This window comes from Pan troglodytes, chromosome 1 (genome assembly GCF_028858775.2).
Source record: "Pan troglodytes isolate AG18354 chromosome 1, NHGRI_mPanTro3-v2.0_pri, whole genome shotgun sequence".
Classification (NCBI taxonomy): Eukaryota; Metazoa; Chordata; class Mammalia; order Primates; family Hominidae; genus Pan; species Pan troglodytes.
In genome coordinates this window covers 60071520-60095284 of record NC_072398.2, presented here as the reverse complement: position 1 = coordinate 60095284, position 23765 = coordinate 60071520, and positions in this window count along the sequence as shown.

The following is a 23765-nucleotide window of genomic DNA, read 5'->3' as shown; positions in this document are numbered from 1 at the left end:
CCTTGTACAAAAATTAATTCAAGATGGATTAAAGACTTAAATGTTAGACCTAAAACCATAAAAACCCTAGAAGAAAATCTAGGCAATACCATTCAGGACATAGGCATGGGCAAGGACTTCATGTCTAAAACACCAAAAGCAATGGCAACAGAAGCCAAAATTGACAAATGGGATATAACTAAACTACAGAGCTTCTGCACAGCAAAAGAAACTACCATCAAAACGAACAGGCAACCTCCAGAATGGGAGAAAATTTTTGCAATCTACTCATCTGACAAAGGGCTAATATCCAGAATCTACAAAGAACTCAAACAAATTTACAAGAAAAAAAACAACCCCATCAAAAAGTGGGCCAAGGATATGAACAAACGCTTCTCAAAAGAAGACATTTATGCAGGCAACAGACACATGAAAAAATGCTCATCATCAATGGCCATCAGAGAAATGCAAATCAAAACCACAATGAGATATCATCTCACAGCAGTTAGAATGGCAATCATTAAAAGTTTCAATGAAATAAACTAAAAACAAATAACTGTAGGCTTGTATTAAAATGATAATTTTATGATACTTTTAAAGACATAATTCCCTTTGGATGAAATCACTATTTTCTGCATAAGCTTTTAGATATATTTTACAAATAAATTATATCAAAATAATGTTTTTTAACTGAATATATATATTTTTAATGAAAAACATGTACTTAGTTATCTGCTCAGTTTTCCTAATGAATAATTAGAGACTGTTTTCAAACATTGTTTTCAAAGATAGTTTCAAGAACATAATATATTTATTCTTTGAAAAATATATTTTTAATTTTTACATTAACAACAGACATGCCAATAGGCATGGATTACAGGGGGGATAATCTCTCTGTAGAATCAAACTGATAATTAAATTGCTGTGTAATCAAAATTAGCCAGGAGGTAAAAACAGAGATTTAAATGTATGTCTTTAGTTGACATGTACCTCTTTTTAATATTCCAGCACAAGACTGTACCAATAATTTTTACTAGGAAGTAGTATAATATAGTTTTTAAGAGCAAGTGCTGCAATATGATAATTGAGTTTGGATTTTAAGTCTCCTAATGCTCTTGTGAAATCTTGGATATTTTGCTTTACTTCTAGTAGACTCAGTTTTCTGAACAGCAAGTTGGGGTAATATCTTAAGCACAGAGTTGCAGAATATTAAATTAGACTTATGCATATAAAGTACTTGGCATAATTCCTGACACATAATTCAATAAGTTAGTGTTATGATTGTTATAACTGTTGATAATGTAATTATAACCTTCAGAAAACGTATGCTCTCTCGAAGACTCTGGGCTATTCTAAATGCCAACCAATTTTCCAAGTAAACTATTCATTATTTTGTTATGTTTAAACAAACAAACAAATAAAAATTAGATTTGGGAGGCCGAGGCAGGCCGATCACTTGAGGTCAGGAGTTCGAGACCAGTCTGGCCAACATGGTAAAACCTCGTCTCTACTAAAAATACAAAAATTAGAGGGTGGGGGCAGGTGCCTGTAATCCCAGCTACTGGGGAGGCTGAGGCAGAAGAATCACTTGAACACAAGGGGCAGAAGTTGCAGCAAGCTGAGATTGCACCACCACACTCCAGCCTGAGTGACAGAGCGAGACTCTATATCACAAAACAAAACAAAACAAAAACAAACCAGTCAGAGTCTTCATTCCCTTCCCCAAGTAAAATCTACATTCCTCCTGCTTTTCAAAACATTCCAACATGTATTTAATGATTCTCAGAGAGAAAAAAAATACATTTGGAGGAAAATTAAGGGAGCTTTTATACTGTTATTTACATTGATACCTCACAAATGAAGATATATTTATAAATCTACCAAAGCCCCTGAATCTTCTACATTGCAAAATACACATAATTTTTCATGGAATGAACTGACTACTTTGCAGTTTTATTTTCAGTTATTGATACTACCTGGTGAACAAATTATTTTAACAAAGAAAATAAGGAAAACCATGTAGAATTATGAATCATGGGGTTATAGGTTTAAAAGGCAAAAAGGAACTTAGAATTTTACTGATGAATGGAAATCAGACGATATGTTGGCATTTCTTCAAACTAACCCCATGCTTTATGTTGAAGCACCTTCATATTTCAAAGCACATTCTGCCAGAGTTTCATATAAAGGCATTTCAATTTAATTTAAATTGGCTAAAACAATCAGATAGCTTTTTCTCTCCTAAATGACTTGCTTTTGCAATGGATATAAAAAGCATTAGCTTTTAAAAAAAATTAGAGCAGGTATGAGGATTTGTCTCTTGAGATACACACTGATTATTAATAAAGAGGCTGTGAAAATTGAACATGACTTTCAGCCAACTCAGTAACATGAACTCTAAGTGACAAGTGACATTAAGAGCCCTTGAGAAGCAGGTCACTGTCAGAAGAAGGAGATACATGTAAGTATAAAAAAAATAAAATATTACCTTTGTAAAGAAGTTTAACTTCAATTTTTAACTTGAGGATCACAGTGAGCTAAAGAAAACTTGTTCAAGAGATTGTTACATCGGATTTTTTTTTAAAACTCTTGTCTTACTTGTCAGTATTCTAAAGAACTTCATGATATTATTCAATTTCCTTCAAATTCTTCAAAAGCTTCCCTTACTCTTAAGCTGTAGTCTATGCCTTGTAATAATGACACACACACATGCACACACACACACGCACACACACACATATATATATCTCTCCGTGATTAATTTCTTCAATTTATGGTTGGCTAAATCCTTAAACCCCATAACTTGGTTGCACTTCTGGTGTCACACCTTGGGTATTGCTGTTGTTCAAAATTGCTGCACCTCTCAAACCTCATCTTTAATCACACACTTTGTCTTTCTTATAACAATTCATTTTCCCTTTATCAAATACCTACCATTTCTGTCCTTCACAGTAGTTTCTGTAATTATATAATCAAACTCAATCAATATAACAGAAGACATAAGACACTTGTGTTTTGAATTCTTTAATTCACTACAAATGCTCTGCTATTTTTGCATTCATAATTTTAAACTGTAAATAACAATAACTACTATTGTCAGTTAGAATTTGGGGAGAAGGAAGAAGCAGGCTAGTGGGTTGTGCTAACATACAAATGTTTTGTGAATCCATTCCTTTCAGGCTTCTGCATGATACCTTTTTTTTCCTCTTTAATGGAGAGAGCTGCTACAAAGCAGAGTAACCCCAAATGCCCAACAGCTCTGTGACCCAGACAGATGTTTAAATGTTGGGAATAGGATGGCTATGCAAGTGCCAACAGTTCTTTCCATATGAAATATAAAGGAAAACCAGGAGATCTATAGGAAACATTAAGATTTTGGTAATGCAAAAAAATAAATAAATAAAATTAAATGTCCAAGGAAATCACCAAAAGCTTCCCAAAATAGTCAGATAATTGACAATTTCAGCTTTGTTTTGAAAGTGGTAGTCCCAATAATTTCCTCTCAGAATTTCAACCCCAGAATTGCCCCCCTGGGATCCTCTTGGCTTCTCTCTCCTGTCGTGGAACCATGTCTCACAAAGCAAGGGCTGTTGGCCCAGAGTACTCTCTGCTTACTGCATGAAAGAAGAACCTCTGATTCATGCATGAGGCTGGATGAATGAAAGGAGCCCATAGCTCTCCATCACACTCCCCTGAAACAGCCTCAGCAACAAGCTTCTAAGGGCAGAACGAGAAATGATGAAGCCCCGCCCCTCCTGGGAAGCAGAAAAGCTACAGCTGAAAGATGGGGAGGAGTTTTGGAATTTTCACCACTTAGCAGTTATTTTGGAGAGCTGATCAGTAGAACGCCTCATGCTGTCATCATAGAAGTTGATCAAAGTATTGTTTTCTTTCAGTCCACTGATTATATTTTGTCCTCAAATTATATTCTACCAAAATTCTGTTTCACCATAGTCCAAGTATTTTAAAAAGTTTTCTTGCCCTGTTCTTATTATGCAAAACATAAGAACTATCCTTTTCCACCATCTCTTTGAAAAATCAAATATAAAACTGAAACACAATTCTGTTCCTTTCATGGTAATCCTTTCTATAGTACTCTATTTTCTGCTCATTGCTGACAGTAATGACCACATATTACATTTCAAATATGTATCCAGTTTTCCTAATCCCTTATCAAATATATATTTATGAATTGCAGTGGCAGTATAAACACTTCCATCTGTATCTTCATATGTAGAAAGCACAGTTTCTTGCACAGGAGAGACGCAATAAGTATAGTGTCTATTATGACCACATTTATAAGTCAAAAAGGAGTTTGAAATGTTTCTACTTAAAAAGTCCTCCTTTTTCAAAAATTCTGTGAGACTTTGTGTAGAACAGGAATTATTACTTTCTTAAAGTGTGTAGTAGAATTCACCAGTGATAGCCTCTATTCCTGGAGTTTCTTTGTGCAATGATTTTAAGCTATAAAACCAGTTTAGTTGATAGCCTTGAGGCTATTAAATTGTATCCTAATTACATCTATTTCTTTTAAATGTCTTTCTTAAATTGACAAATAAATTGTATGTTTTTATGTATAATATGATGTTTTAAAGTAAAATTAGCTAATTAACAAATGTATAACCTCATATTTATTCTTGAATACGTTTTGTTTTTATGTTTTTCTGATAATTTTTCTAATTCATCTAAGTTGGTGACTTTATTGGAATGAAGTTGTTGTTAATATTATCACAACTAACCTGTTAATACTTTAAATATTGAAGTGGTGCCAACTCTCTCATTTCTTATATTGCTGACTTTCTTGATAGTCAACAACTTTATGAATCTATTCAAAATCCCAGCTTTATTTTAATTGCCACATTGATTATTTTTATTTTTATTTTCAAAACGTGGCTTTCCTCTCTGGTCTTTATTATTATTTTTCTTTTCAATCATATATGATTCTTTTCTTTGTTTCTAAAATTGGAAGCTAAAATTATGGACCTCATATTTTTATTCATATTATACTTGTTTAGTGTTATAAATTTTCCTCTTAGAAGTGCTTTAGTTCCATCATCTAATAAATTTTGATAAAATGTTGCTTGTTTATAATGGTGAACCACTACCAAGAGACAAACGTTTTATTAACTTTCTCTCAATATAACATTTTCCCCTGCTAATGCTTATCTGTACTACTTGCTTGGTATCCAGTGAAATTCTATCCCACTTTTTGAATAGTTTCGTCTGGTAATTAATCACATACAATTTTATGTATACATTTACTGTTTTAGTAGTTTTAATGCATATGCCCTTAATATTTGAAGTGATATCGTCTATTAAAGAGTGAAGTCTGTGGTGGTTTTTTCTCTTAATTTACACATTGAACATCTAAACTTATGGTTATCAATGAAAATTGATTGAATTACATTGATGTAATTAACTGAGATTGAAACATGGTCTGATTTTATAGTGAAATACGTGGGAATCTGGAAACAAGTTTTTCTTTTATATAAGATTTCCTCTGAGTATGTTAGAAAAATATAATATTCTTCTACATCCCATGACACTGACCATCCAAGATAGCATCAGGAGCTCAGATCCCAAATCTTTACGGCATTTAAATATAGATGCTTTTTGTTTGTTTGTTTTAATGCCAAAAGGTTAAAAATGTGGAGAAACTTTACAATGAGACCCAAATAGTTACAGTATTCCCTGTTGCTAGCACTGACCACATTTATAAGTGACAAAGGAGCCTATGTATCCTTGAATAAATGTCTCTGTGTGATGTATGACTCTAAAGCTGCACTGACACTTGCTGTATCAATTTCCTCAGCTGTAAACTGAGGATAATAGTGATATACATTGCCTAGGAATGTGTGAGTATAAAACTTACAATGTTTGTGACATTTGGATTGAACTGTATGATACTAGGTACATTAATGATAATTATTCACTTTCTCAAAACTTCAGGGATTTTAAATACATACACATACAAACACATATGCTATTTGTAATACAAAATAATCTTGTGAAAATGAGTTAATCTATTTAATGTGGAGATCAGATTTTGGCAACCTATAGTTTATGGACCAAATCCAGCCTGTTATCTGTTTTGTAAATAAAAATTTACTGGAGCACAGTCCTACACTTTGATTTATTAATTGTCCAGGGAAGTTTTCACACTACAGCAGCAGAAATGAGGAGTTGTGCCAAAGATCATGTGGCCACAAATTGTGACACTTACTCTATGGAACCTAAGGTGTTTGCTACACACACACACACAGGCACACAGACTCACACACGTTTGCCACCAACTCCTGGTCTAGAATATAGCTTATATTCAGTATCAAATTGCCAGTCTCCCTTATCAGCCTAATAACTATTTTAATTTGTAGTTATAAAATGAATTGTATTTTTGTTATTTATATATATGTATAGATTTACAGTTTTCTTATACTGGAAAATAAAATTATCTCACTTAAAAGTTAGAAATATGTTGCAAGAGATTATAAATATTTTCTAGAATTGTATAAGTTGTGTGTGCTGGAATTCAAAGCTTCGTTTGATAATAAATAACATTATAAAGTTTTTAAACTATATTATTTTAGAGAAGGAAAATTTTTTCTAAAATATTAATAAGTGAAATCATTATGTATTCCAGTTAAATAATGTTGAAATAAATAACCATTATTTTTTGCTATTATTAGTATGCCTAAGATGTAAAGTTAAATAAAATAATATTTATGAAAACATTTTTATTTTCTCCATCAAAGACAGGACTTCATCAAGGAAATTGTTTCTTTCAGTGAGAACACACTCTTTTTAAATTTTTGTCTTAGATAAAAAGAGAAAGCTAAAAAAAATTTAGAAAGTCTGCAAACCTATGAAAGCCTGGAGTTATCATGTAGCCCTTAATTTAAGCCCTTTTGACCTCATATAATATATTTTATCTAATAGATTAACTTTTTTTGCCCTGAAATAGCTTAGTTTTGTTTTGTTTTGAAATTCTCATTCACTTTTAAACTTTTAAACAATTTTCCAATAGTATTTTAAAAACTAAACAAATGTGTAGATATTTTTTCAGTCATCAAAGATGTAATTAGCATTAACAGTATGTAATTACTTCCTATAAATCACATTTGTGAATCAAATTGTGTGAATTTTATAATGGTATATGTATTTTAAAATCTTAAATCTATGTTTAGATAATATAGAAAACTACAAAAGTTATATTTCTTGGTTTTAGCCATTGTTTTTAATTATGGGAAAATATCCATTTAATAAGTGCATTTCTAGTGCAACTTCAAATAATTTAGGATATGTAAAATGACTTAAAATGCACAATATTTGTAAATATTGTGAATAGCAATTTTAGTATTGCTAAAACTAATTCAGAGTTAACAAGAGCCTAAAATGATGGTATTTTTCTGGCTTTTTCTCATGTTGGGAATATAAATTTCTGCTTGTTCTGTAAAATAACACGCCGTTGATTTTTTGGGAAGAAAGATGCTGCTAGTCATCATGTGTCTTTCTTCTTGTAAGTACTTGCATTATGATATTCAGATATGGTAGTATTAATATTGTAACAGATAGGAGTAAATAACTCTATTCAACAGATGAGCAAAGAATTAGGAAGACATTTAAACACTGTGACTAAGCCTGGTATCAACCATTCTTAGCTGTACATTTATTTGTGCCACAGCACTTAGTGTTAAAAGTTCTTGTAGCAGCCAAGCATTCCAAATGTTCTCCATTATTTTTCCCCCACTGCAGTAAAGAGAAAGTATAGAAGATAAATAAGAAACAAGTTTAATCCAGGTTGTTTATGGCATTTGGATCAATAACTAGCACTCAAGATAGAAAAAGCAACTTTATAAAGCAGTCTTTCTGACAAGATTGCATGTTGCCCCTGAAAAATATTGTTTCTGATACATTAGGGATGCAATTAATAATAGCTGAAGGTTTCGTATTTCAGAAAACCCCTACAGAATAACAACAAAATTCTACATCTTATGTGTTTATAAGAGTGTAGGTAAATTTGAAAATGGCTATCAATTGGTTGTGATTTATCCTAGTAACTTTGGATAACATTGCAGCTATCTTTATCTAAGGCAGACACTGTTGTCAGCGTTTTTATCGATATAACTAGATAAGGTTTAAAAAGTGTATATGATTCCAGTAGTCGCAGTAAGAGACTGAGGTAAAAAACCAAAAATAAAAATCAGCCAAAAAAGAAAAAAAAAAACACCAACTAATGTTATTAAATAAATAACTTTTTTTTGATGCTTACAGTTTTCTTTGTTCTGCCCGCTTTAAACAAGTTTGGGAAATGAATGCAATTTTCCATGTCCGATGCCCTAAATCAAAAAGGGTATTCTATCAGTCATTTCATACAATGGACTAAATGCAAGTCAATGGTCTCAGGTGTTATTTTTCTCAGAAATATTTGATAGGGTTAATATTTCCTTGAGAAATAACTAATTTTTCTCCTGTTAACAAATATTAGCCTAAAATGCAAGAAATTAGAATTTTTATGGACAATCATTATTGACAGTATGGCTGAAACTATACCTACAAGGAAGCTACCCCAAAGAGTCATTAGTGGAATACAACAATGACAAAAAAAAATTACACAGCATTTTAAAATGTAATTTTAAGGCATACAGGTAAAGTTTGTTACATGAATATAATGTACCATGGTGAAGTCTAGGCACTTACTGTAACCACAACCTGAATACAATGGAACCTTACGTTGTAATCATTAAGTAATTTCTCATATCTTACTTCCTTCCCACTCTTCTGAGTATCCAATGTCTACTATTCCACATTCTGTATCCAGGTGTAAACATTATTTAGCTTCCACTTACAAGTGAAAACATGTGATATTAGATTTTCTGTTTATGAGTTATTCCACTTAAGACAGCATCTTACGATTTCGTCCATGTTGCTATAAACGACACTATTTCATTTTGTATAGCTGAATAATGTTCATATATATATACATTTCATTATTCAATGATCTGTTAATGGACACTTAGGTTGATGCCATATCTTTGCTATTGTGAATATTGCTGCAACAAACATACTAGTACAGTTATCATTTTGATAAAATGATTTCTTTTTCTTTGGTTGATACTCAGTAGTGGAGTTTATGGATCAAATGGGATAGTTCTATTTTTAGCTGTCTAAGAAGTCTCCATAGTGTTTTCCATAGAGTTTGTACTAATTTACAATCTCACCAACATTGTATACACATTCCCTTTTCTCTGCATTCTCACAAATATTTGTTATATTATTGTATATTTAATAATAGCCACTCGTAATGATGTACAACGATATCTTATTGCGGTTTTAATTGTAATTTCTCTGACGATTTGTAACATTGAGCATTTCTTTTCGGTCTGTTGGCCATTGTATGTCTTCTTTTGAGAAATGTCTATTCATGTCCTTTGTCTACTTGTTAATGGAGTTTTTTGTGGTTTGTGGTTGTTGTTTTGTTGTTGAGTTATTTAAGCTTCCTATAAAACCTGAATGTCAGTTCCCTTTTGGGTGCATAGTTTGCAAATATTTTCTCCCATTCTGTATGTTGTCTCTTCACTCAGTTCATCACTTCTGGAAATAAAATAATCACTGAAGGAATTACAAAATAAAATTGAAAGCTTTAACCATAGAATAGACCAGGCAGAAGAGACTCTATGACCTTGAAGACAAGTCTTTTGAATTAAGTTAGTCAGAAAAAAATAAAGAGAATAAGAAAAAAGCATTCTAGAAATATGAGAACACATAAAGCAACTAAATTTATAAATAATTGATATTTCTTAGGGAGAAGAAAAAGCAAAAATTTAGGAAACATATTTAAGGAAATAATTGATGAGAATTTCTTTAGGCAAAAGATTTATGCATCCAGATACAAGAGGCCCATAGTTTGCAAGATGATCATCACTATGACATATAATTTTCAGACTATGTAAAGTCAACATGAAGAAAAAAAAGTACAAAATCAACAAGAGAAAAGTGCTACTCACCAATAAAGAAAACCACATGAGACTAACAGCACACCTCTCAGTAGAAACCTTATAAGCCAGAATCGACTGGGATATTATTTTCAGGTTACTTAAAGAGAAAAAAAAATCAACCACAAATTTTATATTCTGTCATAATAAGCTTCATAAATAAAGAAGAAATAAAGTCTTTTCCACACAAGCAAACATTGAGAGGGTTCTTCACCACTAGATATTCTCAAAGGAGATCTAAACATAAAAATGAAAGATCAATATTTGTCATCATAAAAACATGATAGTACAAAGTTCACAGGTCTTAAAACAATTTCACAAAAGATGAAGATAATTATAATGTCAACATGACAGAACTCCACCAAACTATGCAGATAAACAGAAAAATTAAAAAAAAAATACATGAAATAATTAATGTAATGACAGGAACAAGACTTCCCATATCAAGATTGCATAGCATCTTAAAGGGAAAACAACTAACTCGTTGACTAAGTTACCTTGAATAATTGGGATGTGAATCTAAAGTACTTTCTGTACTTTCAAAGTTATGTTGCATAGTCATTCTTTCCTGTCCACAATGACATTTCAAGGAGAACTTATCACCTTTGAGTTGATTTCCATTTCTAAAAATTTAGTTGGGCAAAGATTGAATTTTAAACTCAGTTCAAAATATTTTTCTCTCCATTAAATGGCTCAAAACCTTAGAATCGGGAGGAATCAGCTCCAGTTCTTTCACAGCCCCTCCTTCTTCAGGACAAAACTCTTCGGTAGTTAAGTGACAGCAGAATAGAGCAAGGTTTTGGTATTTTTTGTTTTTTTGTTGGTTTGTTTTGTTTTATTTTTAATAATCCCATTAATAGAGATTCTTACCAAAAGTGTTATCTATTAACACCAATTTTATATTTTTTATTTCCATAAATAAATCCATTCTATTAGACTACTCTCTTAACACTTTCTCATTAATATATCTAAAATGAAGCTGCTTTACTTGCCAATATCTCATCTATACCTTCCGTATTCTATTTCCACATAAGTAATGGCCCCATCATCCACCCAGTTGATCAAGCTAGAAATCTCAGAATCTTCTTTGATTACTTCTTCACCATTAACATCCATCTAATCTAATGTTTTATTGGTTCCTTCACTTTTATATAAAAATGTATTTAACTCATTCTTGCATATCCTCATTCTCACTGTCAAAATTCTACCCTAAACCAACATTAAATATTATCTTATTTAACTATAGTAGTAGAATCCTGTGCCTTCCAACCTCTCTTTTCTAACTGAAAAAAAAGTGTTTTTTGTAAAAAGTGATATGCACACACACACACACACACACACATCATGACGTCACTTCTATGTTTAAACTATTTCAATCACATCCCATTTACTTAGCATAAAAAATCTCTGCCTTGTCTACTAGGATCAGGACTTGGCCTTTATTTTTTCTTTCCTTTTAAAATTCTCTTATAATTTAAATAGTTAGAACTATGTATCAGGGCAAGATGTTTGTTTTTAGATGCCTTGCTTTTTTATCTTCTGCATTTTATCTTAATTGTGAAAGTTGCAATGTGGGTATCCAATCAAAGTGTTTAGTTAGAGTTACCAAGTATTATTCTGTATTCCAGATTGAGATTGTCTTCATTCATTTAAAATTTTTGATCTTAAATTTTGTATTTATTTGTCATTTTTAAATCTTCTTTACCCAATGGCTGGTGACTTTCACAATAAAAGTAGCAATGTGTGTTAAAGTCATGTATACATTAGTTATGAGTAACTAGGGATGATTTTCCATATTAGTTATTAAGGTATAACACATAAACCACCATATGTGTGTGTGTGTGTGTGCATGATATGTGTTTATGTATGTGTATATATGTACACATATTTGTGTTTGTGTGTGTATGTACAACGTGATCAATGTGGTTCCACAACTAATTGAGAAAAGTGTTCAGAATACACAGGTGAAAAAAATGTATCTCTCCATTAAATTATTAAGTTGCTATCTTAAACTAGTAGGACAAAATGCAGAAAAAATGTTCTTGTAGCTTAGGAAGGGGATAATACCTTTGAAGCAATGCTGAAAGAATCAGTGCAACAAACATTAATTAGTATAATTACATCAAAGTAAGGGTTTAGTTAAATGAAGAACAAAAGAGACAAAGTTTTTAGCCAGAAAAACATATTAGGAAATGATACTGGAGTATCTAAAATCATCAAGATAATAATTTTGAAAAGTCAATAACAAAATAATTTTATATTTTAAACTAATCTGACAAATTATAAAGCTGAATATTCATGTACTGGGAAGATTATAAGGAGAAATGACAATTGTGGTATTATTGGTCTTTTAAAATTTCATTAGATGTAACTATATTTTTTAAAAGTCTAGAAAGGTCCAATATTACAGTTACATACAACAATGAATACATTATTATGATGGAAAATCAAGCATTCACATAATCTGTAATTTTATACCTGAGTAGGAATATGCATCCAAAAATACCTTAACATTCTTTTGGTGCTAGGTGTTAATACAAAGATATTCATACCAATGTTATTGACAGTATCAAAAAGTCATCAGTTATCTGTATTTCCATCACTATAGGAGTTAAGTAGAAAATACATGCAGAATGATGCAGCAGCAAGAACTAACATTTTATGATAAAGGAATATGGTTAGGTGTAAGTATAGATTAAAAAAACTAAATTATACATCTACTGATGAATAGATAAAAAATCTTCTATGTTCACACAATAGAACACTACACAAAAATAAAATAGAATAAGTGCTGATACACATCACAATGAAAGCCTATGATAAGTGAAAAATCCAGACACATATGACTCCCATTTTACAATTTCGTGGGCTATATTGAAATGATATGGAATTGTGGGTGACAAAAGAGAAGTGCATGATAATCTGATCACTCCTGAGAGAGCTGATCATTCTTGCTTGCTATAAGATCTTATCTCTGGGGAGGCTAGGAAGAAGTAAAGTATTTGTGATTTGTCTCTGATATTTTCTTAATAGTACTCACTGACAATTTCTATATTTCAAGTAAAACGTTATTGCACAATTGCTGATGCAAACATAAATATCTGCAGAGTTGCAGCATATTGGCTCATTTTGGTTTTAGGAAATGAGATAGAATTTATTCTCAATCTGGTACATTTTGGGTGCCTTCCATCTATTTCCAGAAGATAAGATATGGACAGTGAATGTGTACTGGTATCAATTACTGTCTTAAATAAATTAGAGAACGTGATATCACCTCTTTGTACCTGCCCCAAAAAACTGTTCATTTTAGCTCTACAAAATTTTGAGGGTGGGGGGTGATAGAGAAAACTTAATGTGAGATATAGGTTATGTATTGGCTTATTTGTTCAGGATTCTGTTAGTTTTGTCTCGGTAGTTAAGTACCAACTTCATCTAATTGAGCCAACTTATAAGGAAAGCTGTCCTTCATATACACAGGTATAAATGCCACACTTCTGAGCAAGCTGTATTGAGGAGAGTGGTTGAACATATTCTGGATTGTAAAGCATGTTTACTTAAAAGAAATCCTTACAATTACCTGTGTTATTTATACTTATTTATATAAGTTGCTTAACTGTTATACACCATTGTACCTTTCAATTTAATGCACATCTTTGGAGAAAATAGACATGATATATAGAATACATCCGTTCAAATTTAAATTAATATTAATGAAATTAATAATATTTTTCAAAATGAAGGTGTTCATGTATATGTCAGAGCATTTTTTTGCTAGAGTACATAATTTTATAGTCACATTTTATCATTATGAATATAAACATGATTAAATCTATAACTTAATAAAGATTGGTTTAATATAGTCCACTTTTAGAGCTTCAAAAATGGTGTGCTCTGACTTTGCTTTTCCTTGATATTTTACAAATTTATTATTACCAATCTTTGGAAATTTCTGACCCTATGATAACATTCATTCTTTCTACAAAATTCTTTGTAAATTTGCTTTTTCTTTCATGAATTTGATGTAGTGAAATTTGCTATTTCAATCATTGGTTCCTTCCAGAAGAAAAAAGGTTACTTAAAATTAATACCTAATATCAAATGAAGACCAGAACATTACAAGAAAATAAAACTGCAAAGCCATATCCTTCATGAAAATTGATGTGGAAATGTTTGATAAAATATTGGCAAATTGAAGACAACAATATACACAGAAAGCCTCATCACTAAGTAGATTTATCTCAAAAAATAAATGGTTCATTTGTCATTTAAAAAGAAAATAAAGTCATTATCTCAACAGATACAGAAAAACAATTTGAAAAAGTTTAACATCCATCTATGTTGCATGAAAAACTTACAGCCAACATCTCTGTTTTATTATGTACAGTAACTTTATTTATTTATTTACTTTCTAATGATCTCAACTTCAAGATTCAGGGGGTACATGTACACATTTGTTATATGATTATATTGAGGGATGCTGAGGTTTGGAGTATGGTTCGTCACTCAGGGAGTGAACACGGTACCCAATAGGTAGTTTTTCAACCCAGGCCTTACTCCCTCACTACCACCTCTAGTAGTCCACAGGACCTATTGTTCCCATGTTTACGTCCCTGAGTACTCAGTGTTTTACTCCCAGTTATAACTGAGAACATGTTGTGTTTGGTGTTGTCTTCCTGCATTACTTCACTTAGGATTTATGGCCTCCAGCTCCATCCATGTTGTTGCAAAGAACATGATTCCTCCTTCTTTTTTTTTTTTTTTGAGGTGGAGTCTGGCTCTGTCTGGAGTACAGTGGCGCGATCTTGGCTCAGTGCAAGCTCTGCCTCCCGGGGGTCACGCCATTGGCCTGCCTCAGCTTCCCAAGTAGCTGGGACTACAGGCACCCACCTCCACGCCTGGGTAATTTTTTGTAGGGACAGGGTTTCACCGTATTAGCCAGGATGGTCTCGATCTCCTGACCTCGTGATCCACCTGCCTCGGCCTCCCAAAGTGCTGGGATTACAGGCGTGAGCCACCGCGCCAGGCCCATGATTCCATTTTTTAATAACTGCATAGTATTCCATGATATAAATGTACAACATTTTCTTCATCCAACCCACTATTGATGGGCACATATGTTGACTTCATGTCTTTGCTATTGTGAATAGCATTGCCATGAACATACCAGTGCATGTGTCTTTTTGATAGAATAACTTATTTTATTTTGGGTATATACTCAGTAATAGGATTTCTGGGTTGAATAGTGTCTCTGTTTTAAGTTCTTAGAGAAATTGCAAAACTGATTTCCACTGTAGCTGAACTAATTTACATTTCTTTCAATAGTATATGTGTTCCTTTTTTCTACAGCCTCACCAGCATCTGTTATTTTATGGTTTTTAATAGTAACCATTCTGACTAGTGTGAGATGGTATCTTGTGGATTTTACTTGCATTTCTCTGATGATTAATGATGCTGAGTATTTTTTCATGTTTAGTACCTGCTTGTACGTCTTCTTTTTAGAAGCATCTGTTCATGTCCTTTGCCCATTTTTTAATTTGGTTATTTGGTTTTTGCTTGTTGATTTCTTTAAGTCCCTTACAGATTATGGATATTAGAATTGTGTCAGATGCATATTTTACAGAATTTTTCCCCAATTCTCTAGGTTGTCTGTTTACTCTACTGATAATTCCCTTTGCTTTGCAGAAGCTCTTTAGTTTAATTAGGTCTTCCTTGTCCATTTTTGTTTTTGTTGCAATTGCTTCTGGGGACTTAGCAAAAAATTATTTGCTAAGGTCCATGTCCACAATGATGTGTTCTAGGTTTTCTTCTAGGATTTTTTATAGTTTGAGATCTTATATTTACATAAGATTACTTAATCCATGTTGCGTTAATTTTTGTACATGGTGAAAGGTAGGTATTTAGTTTCATTATTCTGCACGTGGCTACTCAGTTATCCACACATCATTTATTGAACAGCAAGTTTCTCCCCCTTTAATTGGTTTTGTTGGCTTTGTCAAAGATTTGATGGTTGTAGGTGTACAGCGTTATTTCTGGGTTTCCCATTGTGTTCCATTGGTCCATGTATCTGTTTTTGTACCAGTATGATGGTGTTTTTGTTTACTATATCCTTTCAGTACACTTTGAGGTCAGATAATGTGATGCCTCTGGCTTTGTTCTTATTGCTTAGGATGAATTTGACTATCCTGACTCTTTTTCAATTTCATATTTTAAAATAGTTAGTTGTAATTCTGTGAAAAATAATCTTGGTAGTTTGACAGAAATAGCGTTGAAACTTTACGTTGCTTTGGGCAATATGGCCATTTTAGCAATATTGATTCTTCTACTCCATGAGCATGGACTGTTTTTCAGTTGATTGATATCATCTCTGATTTCTTTCAACAATGCTTTGTAGTTCCTATAGAGATCTTTCCCTTTCACTTCCTTGTTTAGATATAGTCTTAGGCCCTATGTATCTCAGGGTTTTTGTTTTTTTTTTTCCATGTTAAATAAAATTGTGTTCCTGATTTGACTCTCAGCTTGAATGTCGTTGCATAGAAATGCTACTACTTTTGTATATTGACTTTGTATCCTGAAACTTTACCAAAGCCATTTATCAGTTCCAGGAGCATTTTAGTGGAGTCTTAGGGTTTTTTGGGTATAGAATCATATAATCAGGGTAAAGAGTTTAATTTCATCTTTTCCTAATGGATGTCTTTTATTTTTTTCTTTTGTCTGATTGCTCTGGCTAGGATGTCCAATAGCATGTTCAATAGAAGTGGTGAGAGTAGGCATTCTTGTCTAGTTCCATTTCAGACAGGAAATGGTTCCAGCTTTTGCCTGTTCAGTATGATGTTGGCTATGTGTTTGTAATAGATGGCTACCATTGTATTGAAGTATATTATTTTAGTGTGTAGTCTGTTGAGGGCTTTTATCATGAATGGATGTTAAATTTTATCAAAAGCATTTTCTGAGTCTATTGAGATGATCACATGATTTTTATTTAATTCTGTTTATGTGGTGAATCACTTTTACTGATGTGCATATGTGGAGCCAGCCTTCATTCCCAGGAACAAAGCCTACTTGATCATGGCGTATTAACTTTTTGATGTGCTGCTGATTCAGTTTGCTAGTAATTCGTTGAGAAAATTTGTGTATATGTTCATCAGGAATATTGGCCCTAAGTTTTGTTTTGTTTTTTTCATTGTGCCTTTGCCAGATTTTTGCATCAGGCTGTTGCTGAGTTTATAGAATGAGCCAGGGAGGGCCTCTCTGCTATAATTTTTTGAGAATAGTTTAAGTAGGATTGGTACCAGCTTTTCTTTGTATGTCTAATATAACTGGCTATAAATTCATTCGTTTCAAGACTTCCTTGGTTGGCAGTTTTGTATTACTGACTCAATTTCAAAAGTTGTTCTTGGTCTGTTGACTTTTTCACTTTCTTCCTGGTTTAGTCATGGGAAGTTTTGTGTTTTTCCAGGAATTTATCCATTTTTTCTAGACTTTCCAATTTGTGTACATAGAGTTGTTCAAAATAATCTCTGAGTATCTTCTGCATTTCTATGGGATTGAGTGTAATGTCATTGTTGTTCTTTTGATTGTGTTTAATAGGATCTTCTCTCCTTTTTTCCTTTGATAATTTAGCCAGCAGTCTATCAATTTTGTTTATTCTTTTGAATAACCAATGTTTTGTTTCATTTATCTTTTGTATGGATTTTTACATCACAATTTTGTTCAGCTTTTCTGTAATTTTAGTTATTTATTTTCTTTTCGGGGGGGGAGCTTTTAAAAATTTTGTTCTAGTTTCTTTGAGTATATAGTTCTATTGTTAATTTGAGATCTTCCTAACTTCTTGATGAAGGTGTTTAGCACTACCAAGTTTCCTCCTACCACTGATATTGTTGCATCCCAGAGACTTTAGTAAGTTGTGTCCCTATTAAATATTTTTTTTTCATATTTTCTTCTGAATTTCATTGTTGATCCAGGGGTTATTCAAGAGCAAGTTGTTTAATTTCCATGTATTATTTAGTTTTGAGAGATATTTTTGAGATTCATTTCTGTTTTTACTGAACTATGATCTGAGAGTGTGCTTGGTATATTTTCTATTTATTTTTAATTTATTGAGACTTTATGACCAAGCATGTGGTCTATATTAGAATACATTCCCTGTGCAGATGAGAAGAATGTATATTCTGTAATATTTGGGTGGAATATTCTGCAGATGTGTATTACATCCAATTGTTTGAGTGTTGAGTTTAATTCCTGAATTTCTTTGTTAGTTTTCTTCCTCAATAATCTGTCTAACCCTGTCAGTAGGGTGCCGAAGTCTCCCATTTTTATTGTGTGTCTGTCTAAATATTTTCATAGTTCAAGTGCATTTCTTTTACTGGTGTGTGTCTCAATGTTAAGTGCATATATATTTAGGATAGTTAAGTGTTCTTGGTGAATTGTACCCTTTATCATTATGTAAAGCCCTTCTTTGTCCTTAATTGTTTTTTTCATGTAAAATCTGTTTTATCTGATACAAGAATAATGACTCCTGCTCTTTTTTCTTTTCAGTTTGCATGATAGATCTTTCTCCATCACTTTACTTTGAGCTTATGTGTGTTATTAAATGTGGGATGTGTCTCTTGAAGAAAGCAGATGGTTTGACTTGTCTTTTTATCCAGCTTTTTTTTTTTTTTTTTTTTTTTGAGATGGGGTTTCGCTCTTGTCTCCCAGGCTGGAGTGCAATGGCGTGATCTCTCCTCGCTGCAACCTCCGCCTCCGGGTTCAATCGATTCTCCTGACTCAGCCTCTTGAGTAGCTGGGATTACAAGTGCGTGCCACCATGTCAGGGTAATTTTTGTATTTTTAGTAGAGATGGGGTTTTACCAGGTTGGCCAGGCTAGTCTCGAACTACTGACCTCAAGTGACCCACCCGCCTCGGCCTCCCAGAGTGCTGGGATTACAGGTGTGAGCTGCCGCAGCTGGCCCTTTTTACCCAGCTTTCTACTCTATGTCTTTTAGGTAAAGTGTTAGACTATTTACATTCAGAGTTAGTCATGATTTTGATTTTTTGTCATCATGTTGTTAACTTGTTGTTTTGTAAACTTGATTGGGTAGTTGCTTTATAGTGTCTGTGATCTGTGTTCTTAAGTGGAATTTTGTGGTAGGAGGTGTTACTCTTTTGTTTCCATGTTTACCATTCCCTTAAGATTTTACTTTTTTATTTTTATCTTTTAAATTTTTGATACAGGGTCTGGCTGTATTACCTGGCTGGAGTGCAGTGGCACGAACACAGCTGACTGTAGCCTTGATCTCCCAGGCTCAAACAGTCTACCTGCCTCAACCTCCCAAGTAGCTGGGACTATAGGTGCACACCACCATGCCCAGCTAATTTTTATATTTTTATAGAGATGAGGTCTCACTATGTTCCCCAGAATACTCTTGAACTGTCCTGAATACATTATTCAGTTGGATGTGGTGATTACCTTTTAACAAAGCATGTAAATGTTGCATGTTTTATGGCCAAACTATAAATTGTTACAGTTATTTTAGTGGATCAGTTTAATGATGTTAAAAATAAGTCCATCATATTGTATCTCACTGCGAGGGAAAACAATTCCTGAAGTAGAATTTTCATGCTTTATAGCTCCTTCTATCTCTATATTATTGGCAAGTTTTGAGTTGATCCTCTTACAAAGTCAATATTCTGTCTAAAATCTGTAATCTGAATAAAACTTAGTTGATAATGTTACTGAATGCCATAGTAAACTCCACCTGCAATTAATTAATAAAAACATACTGTTGGAAGTAACATGCAAAAGGTTCTGAACATGTGGTATGTTTTACTTTTTCTGCCTTGAATAAAATACATTAATTGAACATTAAATCAGCATAATTTATAGAAAAAAATCAACCAACATGAATAGTGAATCAAATAAATAGAATACCCCAATAGGAAATATGATTTCTTTCATTTTTAAAAATAAATTTGTTTTTTCTTGTATCAGTCACATTCATGCTTCATAGATATTCCTGGTTCATGAAATAATTACTCAATTCACCTTTAATGGATGAGATAATCTGAATGTATACTTGTTATTATTGCTCATGCATATTGTAGCTTGACTGAACCTCGTTCATATAAAATAATGTATAATTAAAAGATAAAATGACACCTTTGTCCAATAAAATAATATAGAAAGTAGAAATGTGATTTTTAAAAAACATTATTTCAGAAAGAAAAAAATTGCGACAAGTAGTTAAATATTATGTCAGGAAGATAAGGGGAGATGTCAGTCATGGAAAGTCTTGTATGTCATATTAAAGGCTTTGATTGCGTAAACTAGAATGACATTGGAATGTTATACCTATAGAAGTGAGAAGGTAAGACTTAACATCATAGCAAGACCATTCTGGATGCTGTGTAGTAACAATAAGAAGTAGAAGAATAAAAAGCAGAAAGACAATTGGCTGGCTTTTGCTGAAATTCAAGGAGATGATAATGGCATGGGAAATAATAATGGCCATAAAATACAGTATCACAAAAATTTTTTGCCAAGGCCTACATTCTGAGCATATGGCAGAATAGAGCTATCATTAACTATAATTACAAAGCCTGTATGAGAAATTATATTATTGTTTATATTTTGGTTTGGTTGTTTCATTTTTGGCAATGGCAAAACAAGCATATTTGGATCTCACACTTGAACATGTAGCTTGGAGTTGCCTTTTAAAAATTCAAGTAGATTTGCCTAGTACATAGTTAGATAAATGAGACTGGATTCAGGCAAAGTCTCAAGGCTGAATATAGATTTTCAGAATCATGAAAATAAGATGGAATTATATTTCTAGTCATGTAACTGAATGAAATCACCTAAGGTATCAGTGTAGATTAACAAGTTGTTCAAGGAATAAACTCTGAAACACTTCAACATGAGAACATGAAAGATAAAATGAGACTATGAAGAAAAGACCAAAAAGTTTAAGGAAAAACAAGTGAATTTGTTGTCCTAAAACCTTTAACATAATTAAATATTATGTTTAACTACATTTCAAATTGTTAAACATATTTTTTGCTATAAATTTATTGTAATTAAAAAATTATTACAGTAAAATATACATAATATAAATGTACCATCTTAACCATTTTAACTATACAGTTCAGTAGTATTAAATATAGATATACTGGGTGCAATCATCATTACCATTTATGTCCATAACAATTTTCATCTTGTAAAAATGAAATAATAACTACTCACTCCCCTCTTCTCCTCTTCCCTGGCAATCACCGTTCTCCTTTCTATTGTTATGATTTTTCCACTCTAAGTACCTCATATAAGTGGAATTACAAAGTATTTGTATTTTTATGACCAACTTATTTCACTTAGAATAATGTCCTTAAGGTCCATCCATATTGTAGCATATGTTGAGATTTTTTCGTATGCCTGAATAATATTCTGTTGTGTATATATAACACATTTTTCTTATTAATTCATCTATCAGTGAACATAGTTGCTTCCATGTTTTAGCTATTGTGAGTAATGCTGCTATGAATATTGGTGTACAAACATCACTTTGAGACTCTGTTTTCAATTCTTCTGAGTGTAAACCCAGTAGTGGTATTACTGGATTATATGGTAATTCTGTATTTAATTTTGAGGAACTGTCATACTCTTTTCCATAGCAGCTGTATGATGTTTTACAATCTCATCTACAGTGCACAAGGGTTTTAAATTCTCCACATCCTTCCCAACACATTTTTTTATAGCAGCCTACCAATGTGAGGTGGTCTCTCATTGTACATTGAACTTACATTTTTCTAATGATCAGTGATGTTGATGTAATGCATAATATTAACAGAATGAAAAAAATACACATGATCATCTCACTTAATGCGTAAAAATCATGTGAAGAAATTTAAAATCCTTTCATGATAAAAAAACATTAAAAAGTCTAGGAATACAAGGAAACTACCTCAGAATAAAAAAAATACATACATGAAAAGCTCACAGCAAGATCATAATCATTGGTGAAAAACTGAAGCATTTTCCTCTAAGATCAGGAGAAAGGCAAGGATATCAGTTTTTGCCACTCATATGTTTTGGCTCTGTGTCCCCACCCAAATCTCATTCCTAATCATAATCCCCATGTGTCTTGGGAGGGACCTGCAATCCCCATGTGTTGATGAAAGGGGGTGATTGAATCATGGGGGTGGTTTCCCCCATGCTGTTCTTTTGACAGTGAGTGAGTTCTCATGTGATCTGATGGCTTTATAAGCCTATGGCATTTCTCCAGCTTGCACTTGTCTCTCCTGCCACCATGTGAAGAAGGTCCTTGCTTTCCTGTGGCCTTCCATCATGACTGTAATTTTCTTGAGGCCTCCCCAGCTATGTGGAACTGTGAGCCCATTATACCTCTTTCCTTTGTAAACTACCCAGTCGGCCAGGCGCGGTGGCTCACGCCTGTAATCCCAGCACTTTAGGAGGCCCAGGCGGGTGGATCACGAGGTCAGGGGTTCGAGACCAGCCTTGCCAACATGGTGAAACCCCATCTCTACTAAAAATACAAAAAATTAGATGGATGCAGTGGTGCCCACCTGTAATCCCAGCTACTCAGGAGGCTAAGGCAGGAGAATTGCTTGAACCCAGGAAGCGGAGGTTGCAGTGAGCCGAGATCACATCATTTCACTCCAGCCTGGGCGACAGAGCAAGAACCCATCTCGAGAAAAATAAATACATAAATAATAAATAAATAAATTACCCAGTCACAGGTAGTATTTTCGTAACAGTGTCAGAGCAGAATGATACAACCACTTCTCTTCAACATAGTACTAGAATTTCTAGCCAGAGCCATTCAACAAGAAAAAGAAATTGAAAAGCAGTCAAACTGAAAAGTAAGGACTAAGATTATCTTTGCTCAGTGATGATATGTTTTTTTATTTTATGAAACCTTAAGTATTCCACAAAAAACTGTTATAACTAATGAACTAAACAAAGTAGCAGGATACAAATTCAATACATAAAACTTACTTACATTTCTTCAAAAAAGAACAATCTGAAAAATATATTGCAAACAACTCTTGTTTACGATGGCATGAAAAAAATAAAAATTTAGGAATTAACTAAGGAGATGATAGACTTGCACAATGAAAGCAAAACAATGCGAAAAGAAGTGAAAGAAGATATAAATAAATAACAATATGTCCAATGTTCATAGACTGGCCAAGTTAGTATTGTTAAGATGTCAATACTACTTAAAAAAAGCTACTGATTCAATGAATTCTCTTTAATATTCCAATGACTTTTTTTTTTTCCAGAAGCAGAAAAACTTTTTCTAAAAATCACATGGATTTTCACAGCACCTTGAATAGGCAAAACAGAACTGAAAAAGAAACACAAAGCTGGGAATTCTCACTCCCTGATTTCAAAATTTATCCCAAATCTACAGTAATTAAAATATTTAGTGCTTCTATAAATATAGATATACAGATTAATAGAAGAAAATAGAGAGCCCAGAAATAAACCCTCATATATACTGTAAAATTATTTTTGACAAAGTTGACAAGACCATTCAATATGGAAAAAACAGTCTTCTCATTTAGTCATCATTTAAGTTGGACCCTTACAAACATTATATACAAAAATTAGTGCAAAATGAATCAAATATCTATATGTAAGATCTAAAACTACAAAATATGTAGAAGACCTCATAGGGAAAAATCATGATATTGGATTTTGCAGTGATTTATTGAATATGACTTAAAATGCTCAGTTAACAAAAGAATAAACAGACAAGTTAGACCTTATAATTTTTTAATTGTTCATTGAAAGA